Here is a 14,050-nt window from a genome sequence, read left to right on the forward strand (position 1 = left end):
GCGGAAAGGTGAAAAGTTTCGTTTAACTGCTCAAAATGCCATTAGAAATTATTCTTCTGTAAAAAATAGCTACACTAATTAAAATCTCTAAAATAAACTATAAAAATATGCATTTCTTCTCCCCCCTCCCCCTTAATAAAGAGTTTAAAAAATTTCACTGCAATAACGTAACTACATGGGGCGGGAGGGGGGGGGGGGCATTCTCATTGAATTGTTCCAACTGTTCCGCCGCATCTAACCCGCACTGAAACTTTTGATTAAAAATTCCTTGCCGGATTCAATACACATATGTATTGTCACATAATAATTCATTTCTCCTTCAAGTGCGAACGTCTGCCGTCTAGCGGCAGGAATCAGAACGATTACTCGATTTTTTCCCACCAATAAGCTGTAACTTTGGATTGCAGTCCACCTAGCTCGTTTCTTTCCAGCTCTGCTGTTCTCAGCAATAATTAATTCCATAGTGATATGTTTATTATTCAGATATAATTTTCAATAACTGAATATTTGACTGCTTAATGCTGTAGCAAATAATATCAAATAAAGATCAGTCATATAATTCTGTTACGGTTTGAAATCGATAACTTCAATTGTTGGTTCCATCTAGCATTAAAATTATCATATAGCTTGTATTCATTTCTTTATGTCCTTTTCAATAAACAAAAGTATTTAAAATTCGTAATATTTTTTAGAATAAATATTTCTCCTTCATTTGGTCCATGTGACCTCAAAATACTAACCTAGCTTGCAATCATTTCTTTCATGTGCTTTTGAAAAAGTAAAATATTTAATGAATTGAGTGTTTGTAATCAGGGTCCCATCTACGCCCTGCTAAAATCTACTCAGTGGGCTATGCTGAATGAGTATGGCGAAGATAAAATGTTGGTCATGTCAGGTGGTCTCCACATATAAATGGCTGTTTCATCTGCAATAGGTACATGGCTTAAAGGAAGTGGATGAACTGAACTTTTAGTAGAAGCTCATGTAACAACATCGGGAAGAGCAGAAAGAACACTAAAAGTTTCGCATATGAAGAGAAGTTCGATAAGCTCACGACTTTGCAGTAACTACTCTCCAAGTTCTGTTAGAGAAAGCGTATCAAAATCGAAAAGAGATACAGAGGGGGTTACATTTACAGACTGGGTTAAGCGAAGATCAGAAGAATTGCCTCAGTTTAAGTACTGGAAGATTATCATGGAGCTAGAATGTATATTTTTAAATCTGGTGCGCACTATTCCTCAAGGAAATTTCTCAGATTTTACTGTCACTCTTGAGAACATATGTCCATGGATGTTTGTTCTTGATCATACAAGTTATGCCCGATGGCCTTCAGTATTTCTGTTCAATTGGAAGCAGTTACCAGAAATGCATCCAGCTATTTTTCAGGAGTTTCATAGGGGAAATTTATCTGGCTCCAAAACTGAGAGGAAATTTTCCAGGATGGCACACGACCATTTGCATGAGCAAAACAGCAAATTGAATTAAAAATCATCAACTAATCTATCACGTTTAAGTCATGAGGCGTCATTAATACAGTGGATGGTTGCTGGACAAGAAGTTTTGCGCAGAATTGGGAAGTTTGAAGAAAATCAGAGCCTGAAGTCTGACGTCAATACTGAAAAGCTAGATACTAGATACATGAAGATACTAGAAGCTTTTGTGTTCGGTATGAAACTCATGTTTCCAGCCTAGTTGAAACATTTGAAGAACACGGGAATCCTTTCGAAGATGACGATTTAACTACAGTAAACAGCAACAAAATTGTTCTCTCGGAAAAAAGTGCCATTTCTGTGATGTCAGCGCAAGCCAATTCAATACATTTGTAGAAGATCGCTTAGTGTTAAGAAAATTATCCATACATGATGTTATTAAAAGAAACAATCTCCTCTTGATGAGCAGAAAAATATATCTGTTCAGTCCAAAGACAAGCAAAACATTGTTGATTTGAGGAGGGGCAGCACTCTTTTTACTAAGCTATATGTTGCCTGCCAAGTAATTCAAATGGATGTAAAAGAATTTTTTCTCATGAAAACAGCTCGTGTCCACCTTCTATATCCAACCTCGGCAAATTTAGGAAACAAAGAAAAAAGTCCGACGTAGTTTCTTGTATCGTCCAATCAACTGGACTGGTTTTGACAGCTATTCCGGAAGCAATTGTCCATTTATGGGGCTGCACTGATTCCATGCTTGTTCCTCAGTCTACTGGAACTGTCCAACAAAATTGCAATCAGATTGTGAATATTAATGAGACTAAAAGCGTTCATAGGGTAGATTTAGTTTTTGACCGGTATTCAAAAGGAAGTTTGAAAAGCGACACGAGACAATAGGGAGGATCTGGACCAAGAATGAGTATTAAATCCAATGTTTCGATACCAAAGTCATTTACTAAATTTCTTGCGAAAGATGAAAATAAAGAGGAGCTTTTCAAATTGTTGGCAGAAAATCTCGTGAAGATGGATCTACCAGATGGAAAGCAGGTTGTATGCTCCTACAAAGACACTGTAATTGCTTGAGTCAAGAACAGTTTTGAAACCATGCCTACCGTATCCCACGAAGAAGTCGATGCGAGGCTATTCCTTTATCTGCAGCATGAATACTCGAAATACTCAGGTCATGCAAAGATCACCGTGAAAACTGTTGACAGTGATGATGTAGTGATTGCTATGTTCCGAATTCCGAAACTGCAAGAGCTATGGGTGGAGTATATAAGTGGAAAATATCTGTGGTATCTTCCAATCTACGTTTTGCACCGTAAAGTTCCACAGGGTATTCCAGATCTTCTGCCTTTTTCCCCTGCCTTTACATGAGCACACGGTGCCTAGTTTTACCAGCATTGGTAAAACTAGGTACTGCATGGAAAATGTGGATGGCAATTAGAGATACTGACAAAGTTTTTTTGCACTATACTAAAGTACCCGAGAGCATCAATGAAGACGATGAGCATTTCCTACTTATTCAGCGCTTCGAAGTCCTGACGTATCATTCATCAAGCTCAATGGAAACCGCAAATGAAGATAGGAGAATTTTCTTCACCCAGTAAAACAGACCAGTTGACTGTATTCCACCATCTAGCAATGATCTTCTGCATCACCTTAAGAGAGCAATATTACAGTGTTTACTATGGACAAAATGTCTTCAGAAAAATTTTCAGCTCTTGGATCCATATCAGTGGGGATGGGTAAAAATCGGTGAAGAGTTTGAACCTCTTTGGTATGCACATCCCGAAATAACAATGGAGAAAATTCAGGAATTTATATCAGGCAAGTGCAAAGAGATGTCTACACGCTGTCGATGCGTCAAATCAGATCTGAATTGTTCACTTCTTTGTAGTTGTGAGGGTCAGTGTAATACGTAAAACGTTCTTTAAAAAAACTTACTACGGTTTTTGTTATAACAGGTACTTTTTCTTTGTATTAAAACATGTAATTTTCGTCTATTTGTCTTATGTTTAAAATGAAAGCATTTTAACAAAATTGTTTTATTATATGATAGCATTAATAATTAAGTTCTCGATCCATTTGGGGCGGTGACTTTGATTATTTCTGCATTTTAACATTTCTTTCCTTCAATATAAAAGTAATATACTGACAAAAAATGTTAAAACATGAAGTACAAATTTAAATTTAATGAAATTGGAAAGGCTCTTTTATAATGCAGGTATAACAGTAAAAATTTTACTCCAATATCGCAGAATACAGGGAAGTCATTGTTTTCCTACCAATTTTCACGTTGATATTGTAATAATAATTAAACTATTTGTCTTCTTTACTAATAATAAAGCTCAAAGTTTGTCGGGATATCTGTCCAGATGTCTCTCTGTGACGAGCATAGCACCTAAACCGTTCGGCCTATTTTCCCAAAACTTGGCACAGAATTAAATTGTAACATGGGGTGTGCACCTCGAAGCGATTTTTCGAAAATTCGATTTTGTTCTTTTTCTATTTCAATTTTAAGAATATTTTACCGAGCAAATTATCATAACGTGGACGAGTAAATTACAAAATTATCGTAACGTGGAACCGTAACATGAAACAATTGTTGAAAAGGCCAGGGCCCACCCAGTGCTGTCGTGCACCTGAGGAAGGAAGGAAGGAATCGTACAATGGCCAAGCAAATTAACATAGCAAATTGAGGAAAAATTCATCATCCATTGTTTGTAAATATACAGGCGAATCAAATGAACTTTTAATTTTTCTACTACGAGCAAAGCCGTGCGGGTACCGTTAGTAGAAGATATAACTAAGCACTGTTGAAGAGTTTTTTTAAACTGCTTTCAGATAATGTATTTGAATTTTACAAAATTATGACCAATTATGTAGTTTTAAGCAGTTAAACCAACGTGCTAACCAATACATGGCGGCCATTTTGATGACGTCACCACAGGGGGTCTTGTCCTCCAATCAATTGCCTCCCGGCGTTTTTTTGCTCTCTTATATGAACATAAGTGCTGTACAAAATTTCATACTGGTATCCGGAAGTGAAATGTTTTTGCACAAACTCCACCGACTACCTAGAACACGGTGAGGCATGATATTTCATGTTGTATGGTTCAGAAATCGCACACCACAGTTGCTTGTCATTGTAAAGGAAAATAGCGTATTCATACACACAGTACTCTATACAATCCTAACACATAATTTTGGCTGCCAAATCTTGTACGTTTACTAATTTGGAGAACAAAAACAATCTTAGCAAAAGGCGTTTAAATGTTTCGGTTGGGAAATGATACACTTATTTTAAAATAACGATTCTATAGTTAAAAATAATCGTTAGCTTGGATCTCGTGTTATACACAGATTAAGAAAATCTCATTTTGCACTTCTACAAATAATTACAAAAAAATACAATAGATGCGTCATGTATCCCGGATGTTGCTAATTAGTCTGATTTACCTTTTGTCTATACTGTTAAAAATGTTCCTGAAATTTTTCGATAAAAAGTACTGGCATCTATGTTGCCAGTAGTTTTTACGGTAAGGTCCTATTTTACTGTAAAATTTTACGGTAGAATAGGTAAGAACTCTACAGCTAGTTGCGCTGAACAAAGATGGGGGAATGGGATCACTGTGATTTGAACTTAGATCTACTTTTTCCAAGACAGCTGTCTTAACCAATACTCAGGCTCGTGCGATAAAGGTGAAAAGGCAAATTATTCGCTTCGCTCCGTAAATTACGTGATGTACCAATTGGAGCTGAAATCGTTTGCTTTTTCCGGTACAATTTACTGTGAAATTTTCTCTGCAGTGCAAAATCTCCATTCCACCGTAAAATGTACCTTAAATGTTTCCTGAATTTTTAACAGTGTATAAGGTAAGTATAAGTAGTCGAGTTTTAAGAGTTAGTCAATAAAAGATGTAATATCAAGGTATTGATTTCAATGTGTTTTTGGTATCTCATTACACTTTGCGGCCATTTCTTTAAATCAATTCATAAACTTAAATTATTTTCAACACAATTAGCAGTAGAACTGTCGAATAGCGTCTTATTTTCTTTTTTCCTATGTCTTAATTATATTAGCAAAGTGTTAAAAATTTATTTGAGTTTAATCAAGGGCAGTTCGTATATGACACTACTGTTTATGTTACCTTTCTGAATTAGCACGACTCATACTAAGAGTGATTCAAGGCAAACATCTTTATTTTATAAATCTTATTTATTGTTGCGTTCAAACCTGTTTTAATTTAGCATTAGAGACATTGCAATTTCCACTTTAAATATAATATTACCGTCGTCTCTTTCTAGGGTTGCCAGGAAAATCTTTTATTGCTTTGAAAGTTTAATAACACAAAATTGCTCGAATTTGAGTTAGCCCTTTGTTCCTCTCAAATAACCACATGTAAAAAGTAGTTTTATAACAATACCTTGAATATAAATTGGAAATGAAAGAAAGGGCCTAACCGAATACTAAAGAATTCCACTTTTACGCGAGGAATTTTGCATGGAGGAATGCGCGGAAGGAAATAAATTTTCTTCTCAGGCTTTCAAACAACAAATGTTAGGGTTTTATTTATTTATTCCAGAAAGTGAAAAATAAAATTAAATTCTTCGCAAAATTTTTATTTCTAAACGAAGGAGCAAGACGCTTTAAAGTTTCTTTTTGTTATTTTTCCTTTCAAAATTATATTTTTCTTAAGGTAATAAAAACGATAAAATGCCCTTAAGGTTTCTTTTTTAGAAATTTAATTTCTAGAACAAATTCGTTGAAAAAAATGGCTAGGCAATTTTGCATCGAAATAAAGAATTCCATAATAGAGAAGAATGCTGGAAAGAAAATAAGCTACTGATACGAGCATTTTTTGTTAAATTTTCAAGACAATTAGTTATGATACAATTGCTAAAGAATGCTAGGATTTGTTCAATTGCAATAAGTGATCGAAATTGATTTAATTAGTTAAAACTATTTGCGAAATGTCGGAAAACCACTTTGTTATCTGCGCAGTTGGTAACTAAGTGTCCTTTGTACGTTTTCTCAGATTTATTTGCTCTTTCGATATTTTAATTATTTTTTTTTAATTTTTAAAGTATCCGAACACGATGATATCGCTATGTTTGACAAAAGTTTACAAATTCGTTTTATGAATTTATTAGACTAATTATTTCCCTAGCTTCACAGAACCGTCCAGTTTTTTTATTAGCCTACTTTCCCAGTAAAAGACAGAAAAAGAAGAAGAAAGCATGAAAGAAGGCATAATGCATCTTAAAAATATCGCAAAAAACAAAAAAAAGTCAAAAATAAATAAAATAATTGAATAAATATTGAAAAATTAAAAATTGGAAAGTAGGGTATTGAGATGGGGAAAAATGTCTGTCGGTCTGTCTCTCTGTCGGTCTGTCTGTCTGTCTGTCGGTCTGTCTGTCTGTCGGTCTGTCTGTCTGTCGGTCTGTCTGTCTGTCTGTCCCCCCCTAATAACTTTTGAATGAATAGTCCGATTCGAACAAACTTTTTTTTGTTCGAAAGATCTCGGCAAGGACATCTCATTCCCATACTTCACTTTTTGATTTGAACTATTTTTTGTTCAATTTTGAACAGTTCAAAAAAACTTAACATTAGCGCCTACGGGGAAATTCAAGGCAATTCCGAAGTTTGAGGCGAATTTGCTTCAAACAAACTTTGTAGGAAAAAGCGTTTGATGAAAAACTTGTATATAAAATATCTTTTTGATTTGAACAATTTTCTGTTCAATTTTGAACAGTTCAAATCCCTTAACATTAGCGCCTATGGGGAAACTGAAAGTCAGTGTAGATTCCGTACTTGAAGGCGGATTTACTTCAAACAAATTTTGTTGGAAATAGCTCTTGACGCCAAACTCCAGACTTCGACTCCAAGAATTTAGGGGCACTTGACCCCGACTCCGACTCCTGTGCTCGACAATTAATCGGACTCCGACTCCTCCGACTTCGTAGCTTTTGCAAAAATTTATACACGGAGGACAAATGACTGACTCCGATTCTTAGATATTCGACTCCGACTCCTTTACCCCAAAATGAGATTGACTCCGACTCCGACTCCGCAGCTATGGTTTTGACTGTGAAATAATTATTGTGGATCTGACTTGTTTTTATTTTTACGCTAAAGTTTTAATTTAGGTATTCAGTTTTCGGTGAATAAACTCGAAGTCATTTATGTTTCTACATAAAGATATGCGCAGACGATTTTTTTTTTTGACAATAAAAAATTATTTCTTTAAGTTGACATTTTATTGTTTTTATTTATTTTGGTAAGCGCATTAATTCATTTAAAAATTGTTTTTGGCAAAAGGGGGAAAATTAACAATTTTTTTTTTGATATGATGAATTTATTTTAATGAGCTTATTAATTTTAATTATTATTTTTTCGTTTTGAAAGCTGTTAAAGATTTTTTTAATGTAAAAAAGTGTATTAGCTGCTTTGTTTAAAAGTTGCTGCTTTTTTTTTTAATTTTTTTTACGCATCTAATTTTTTTTAGATAAGTGAGGAATATTTTATTCCTAGAAATCAGCTTAAATTATTTTAAAAATATATTTGAAAAAAAATTGCGATTTTAGCTATTTTTGAGAACATTTATCAGGTAATAGAAAGTAGTATGGGTATACGGGAAAGTAGGCTCGTCTAGTTCTAGACAGAACTTCTTGTTTGCTTTTAAGTTCATGAGAAACAGAGACGTTGGCCTGTGTATGTGCATAACGTATGGCTTAAAATGCATTTAAAATTTCAATACATTTTTCTCGAGATGAGTTTTTATGTTAAATTTATCTCGCCATAATTCAAAATATTATCATCCGATTTTTGTGAAACTTTTCAGACATTGTCTCTATTCTATTAGCTAAGGTATGTACCATAATGTTAGCCACAACGATTAAATATTGTTCAAGACAAGATTCCCCCGTCGAAAAAATGCACAGTTCACCGTTCACGCCGAAACCACCTGATCAGTGACGTTTCGCGCAGCTGACAAAAGTTGGTCTACGTAGCCACAACGTATGAAATTTAAAGTTTCTTAGATTTCTCCGGGACCCCTCATCAGATCCAGACAAAATTAACATGGGACCATCTGGAAAGATGGATCAGAAAATTAAATCGAGCTCTTATGTATTTAATTTTGAAGTTGAAACATAGAAACTTGTATCTTTAAAAAAATGAGCATAAAATTTAATAAACTTCTACTTATAAAATAATTCTGTTTTTTAGTTTTAATGCCGCTCTAAGCATTTTCTGGAAGCATGTTTTAAAGTACTGCTTTTTTATTTTAGAGATAATTCTCAATTTGATTCTTTCGCCCCATTTCCTATTTATGACTGTAACCTTTCGTTTTAATGTTCCACATTAAAATGAAAATATTTATTTAAGCCATGATTTTTATTGCACACAAAAAAATAATGATGCTTAAATTTTCCAATCTGTTTTACATTTCAAATTTAGGACACTAGCAGAATTATTTTAAAGTTTCGTTATCGAGTAACTGAATTAAATACTTACAACAATATTTTGAGAAGTTGTTTTGTTTCTGAGCTCTAATTACAGAGGCACAAGAATAAACAACAAATTTCTTAATTAATACACATAAATATTAACGAGGGAGAATTATTAAAATAATTGCTAAAGTTTGTGTACTTCATGGTGTCTGCTGTAATCCCGAAAAATCATTGAGAAAGGTATTATGAAACATATTTTTGAAAATCTAAATGCAAATGAGGAAGCAGAACTACATTCAAGTTTAATGAAAATCGCAAAGAGTCGAAATTGCTTTTAAATATGCGCATATTTTAGACGCTTCCTGGAAATAAGAAGATAATATTTTTCAGTAGCTGAGAAAATGTAATATGGATTGGGCTGATATCAAAATTTTATCTGATATTTCGTTGCAATGTCGTAAATACTTATTCAAATACAAGCACTATAAGTTCAATCTTCATGAATTTGAAATTAAAAATTATTGATACTTTCTCATTTCCTAACACACTTTAAAAAGTAATATTTCAAAATTAATGTGTACTGACAAGAATAATTTAAAAAAACAAAAATTAATTCAAGCTTTTGTAACCAATAAAACTTCTACTGCGTTTACGTGCTTGGAAAAAAATCAGAGGGTCTCGAAGTCCTCGGCGTAAGAATCCAAGAATAAATCATTATGAGTTTTTCATGTTTATATTATTCAATATGCCCCAGTGGATAGTTACGCATTGGACCCATTTCACCGTCACGGGTGGGACAATCCAGTTCAATAATTTCGCCAACTTGTTGTTATAGATCTTAATATTTTAATTAAACACTAGTGTGGTACCCACACGGCTTTGCCCGTAATAGAAAAATTAAAAGGTCTTTTGGTTCACCTGTATATTTACAAATAATGTATGGTGAATTTTCTCGCCAGTTGGCTTGTACCCATGTTACGGCTCCACGCTATGATAATTTCGTATCTCGCCAATTGGCTTGTGCCCATGTTACGGTTCCACGTTATGATAATTTCGTAAATAATGTATGGTGAATTTTCTCGCCAATTGGCTTGCTCCCCTGTTACAGTTCCACGTTATGATAATTTCGTATCTCGCCAATTGGCTTGTGCCCATGTTACGGTTCCACATTATGATAATTTCGTAATTTACTCGTCCATCTTATGATAGTTTTGTTCTTAAAATTAGAATAGAAAAAGAACCACATCGAATTTTCGAAAGATCGCTTCGTGGTGCACACCCCCATGCTACAAACTAACTTTGTACCAAATTTCGTGAAAATCGGCCGAACGGTCTAGGCGCTATGCGCGTCACAGAGATCCGGACAGACAGAGAGACTTTCAGCTTTATTATTAGTAAAGATAAAGAAGAGTAGGCACATTTTTTTTAATCTTCATATTTGATGCAAAGATACTTCCAGCACAGAATTATTAATTTTGTTAAGTAAAATATAATTTATTTGCACACGTCACATGCAGGACATCCAAAGTCAACCTTTTGTTGCTTGCTGTACTCGCTATTTAATATTTTTGCTCTATTAATGTAGTAATGGCAAGACAAATTGTAGGTTTTGAAAGCTAAAGTTCCAACGTAAAGGAAACGTAGCTCATTTGCTGAGGAATAATAATTTAAACCATTAAAAAAAAAAAAAAACATGTACATGGCCATTTCACTGAAAACGGTCATTTTGTCTCGCACGTCACGATTCCTGTATTTCATAAAAGATAAATAATTTGATAAGGTTTTTTGCTCAAGAGGTCATACATACGTTTGGGATTTCTTATGTAACAAAATTTTGTTCAATTCCCTTTGAAATTATTATTTTCAATGAAATGTATGAAGCGTCACGTGCGGAAAAAATTACTGTTTTCCGTGGACTGATCCATTGAAGTTTTCTGGACGGCAACTTTACCCAGAAATCCAGCACTAATTTCCTTCGTTTGGCTCAGCTCATTCCATTGATATCCAGAGGCCATTAAGTACCACATAAACAAAAATTCGAAATATGATTTAAAAGCAAACCTACTTGGAGTTAATTCATTTTTCTCGGGAAAAGAAATAACTTTCTGCTTTTTGACACAGATTTCTCCAACATTTACATTTTGCAAGACTAGAATTTTTAAAAACAGAATGGTCAATATCAAGAGCATGCAAAAGCTTACAATGTAAATACACTCTTGTTTTTGAAAATTGCAACACCACGAAGGACTTAGGCGATTGAGCTGAAAATCGCAGGAAATGTAAAGTAGGGCATGATATGCAAATGATTAGAATTGCAGACCGGTATCGCTTGCGTATGCTGTAGAGTAGACGGCTGTAGTGAAGCGTGTATGACTATCGGTGATTATAGGCTAGATTAAACGTTAACTGAATCTTTACTATGCCTCTTCGACGAAAATAAGAGAGAATTTGAGCAAATTTCGGAGTTTGAACGGGGCAGAACCGTCGGCCTTCGTGAAGCTGGATTGTCTTATCGTGCAATAGTCGCTCGTGTGCAGCGTAACAGCAGCACAATCATGCCTGTTTGGAAGCAGTGGACAGACGAGTGTCGGGCAGCTCGGAAATCTGGGATTGGACCCCGAAATGTGACGTCAGCTCGCGATGAGAGACACCTGGTGCGTATTGCACTGACGAACCGCACAGCTTCTTCTAGACAATTGGCAGCACAGTGGTCAACAGCTACAGGTGTTTCATTGTGTGCTTCATCAATTCGGAGACGTCTGCTGCAGCGTAGGCTGCGCGCAAGGGTTCCTTTATACAGGATTCCTCTTACGCAAAACCATCGCCGCCTGCGGCTACAATAGACCAATGTGCATAGGAGCTGGCTTGCTGATTGGCACCAGATCGTCTTTTCTGACGAATCCCGCTTCAATTTGTGGCACCATGATGGCCGAATTCGTCTCAGGCGCTATGCCGGTGAACGGCACATTCCGGAGTGCATTAGCGAACGCCACAGTGGACGAACACCCAAAGTTATGGTCTGGGGTGCCATAGCATATCATGGACGATCACAACTGCGACGAACTGTGGCCAATTTGAACAATATCCGATACATAAACGAAGTTTTACAGCCTTGAGCTATTCCTTTTCTGCAAGGATTGCCAGCGGCTGTATTCCAGCATTATAATGTCAGTCCACATGTCGCCAGGATTGTCAAATTCTACCTTGATTCGCAGCAGGTGCAGATTCTTCCTTAGCCTGCATATTCCCCGGATATGTCACCGATTGAACATGTGTGGTATTTCGTTGGGCGGCGTTTCGCTCGTGATTCTCGTCCTGTTGCTTCGAAAGACGAACTTTGGACTATTGGAATAAGCACGAGGACGTGTTAAAAAGGTTATGTGGAAACAGTACGTTTAATCTCTGTGACAAAGATTTTTTCGTCGTTGGATTTGGTATAAAATAAATGTCGCTAAAAGATGCATTTACAGTTACATAAATGATGTTATTGATTAAACTTTTTTTACACAGTATGTACCATCAGAAAGGATTCAGCGTGATGAACAAACCATGATACAGTCGCGTCCCGACTTACGCGAGGGATGCGTTCCAAGACTCCTCGCGTAAGTTGAAATTTCGCATTGTGGAAAAGGGTATGTGTAAAAACTTTTATAAATGTACCCAATTATTTTAGACACTTGTAAACACCACCTCAACCTGTTCAAAACCATTTCTTAACTATATATTACTGTTTCTTACATAAAAACTGAATTTTTATTTGCATTAAAAAAAATATTCCACAGAAAATACTGCTATGATGAACAAAATCAATGATCAATGGGAAAGAAAGACATAAAATAAACTATTACGGTGCGTACAGTATGTAGTAAGAAAAACAAATTCACTATAGTTGTAATGTATAGTAGATCCAATAATGATATGTGGGTCATTCCATGCGAAATGAGCAAATCAGCTGTGGCTGACATGTCACAGATTTCAATGAAAATTTTTATTTAGGTAAACCATGCATATCTATGAGGAAATGCAAAGTATGAAAGTTTAACAACTGTTTGTTGCTTTGTTATTGAAATTAGAAGTTGATGCTTACGCTAAGCCTAAATTTTCAGAGTTCATTGCTGCCAATTTATGACTCAATAACTCCATAAGTTATAAACGTGCACTTAAAAAATAAACATTTCCGCATTCTATAAACAAATCTTTATTGAGAAAGAGCAGAGTAAAATTTACTCGGATCTTTTTTTGAATCTGAGATATTAACAAAGATTGAAATTTTGCTAATTTACTTCAGATTTCAAATCACTCTTCTAGCTCTTTTAATGAAAATATACCAGTAAAAATGATTCAGATTGAAAAACTATCTATAAGTAACTACCTGCTCTAATTTAGTGACTGTTTATGAATTTCTTGATAACGAAACTGTACTTAAAAAAATCAAAAATTTCCAAAAATTTCATTTTTTCCTCTATTTTAAATGTTTTTTTTGAAGATGAGGGAAGGCTCTAAATTTACTTAATTTTTTTACATAATATATTGAAGTGTGTTTTAGATGCTACTAAATTTTAATCATTGGTATCAGCGTATTTTTGTAACTAGAGTAACTTGAACTAAGGTAAAATTTCATTAGTTACTTCTTTTTATTTTGTAAGTTTAGCAAAACTAACCATTTATTTTATGTTTCATTTTCTCAAAAGCATGTTTATGAATTACATGCTAAAATGTACTTTTTTTAAATTGAAATAAATGTCAATTTTACTTGCTTTTGTATCATTTAGTCTTTGAATTCTCGTAATTTCACATAAGAGTCAATCCATACAGGTTCCATACAGTATAAACTATTCATTCATATCCAAATATTTCAAAGTTATCAAATTAAAATAATTATTTTGAAAATTACAATATGTTTTTTCAGTATTCAGTATATATTAATGTATTATATAGGGCACAATATACGTAATTTAGAATACGTAATTTTAAGAAGATACGAAATAAAGAATCAGGTGCCATAAATAAGTTTTCACACTTTTTATTTCAGTTTTAGTGTGTGAATTGACTAGCAAAATTGCTTAATTTCAAAGACCTGTATCTTTTTCACAAACCAAATACAAAAAACAATATGTATAACATGTAATGTACTTGAATGGAATATTCAATTGGCCAGG

This window comes from Uloborus diversus, chromosome 9 (assembly GCF_026930045.1).
Source record: "Uloborus diversus isolate 005 chromosome 9, Udiv.v.3.1, whole genome shotgun sequence".
In the NCBI taxonomy this organism is placed as follows: Eukaryota; Metazoa; Arthropoda; class Arachnida; order Araneae; family Uloboridae; genus Uloborus; species Uloborus diversus.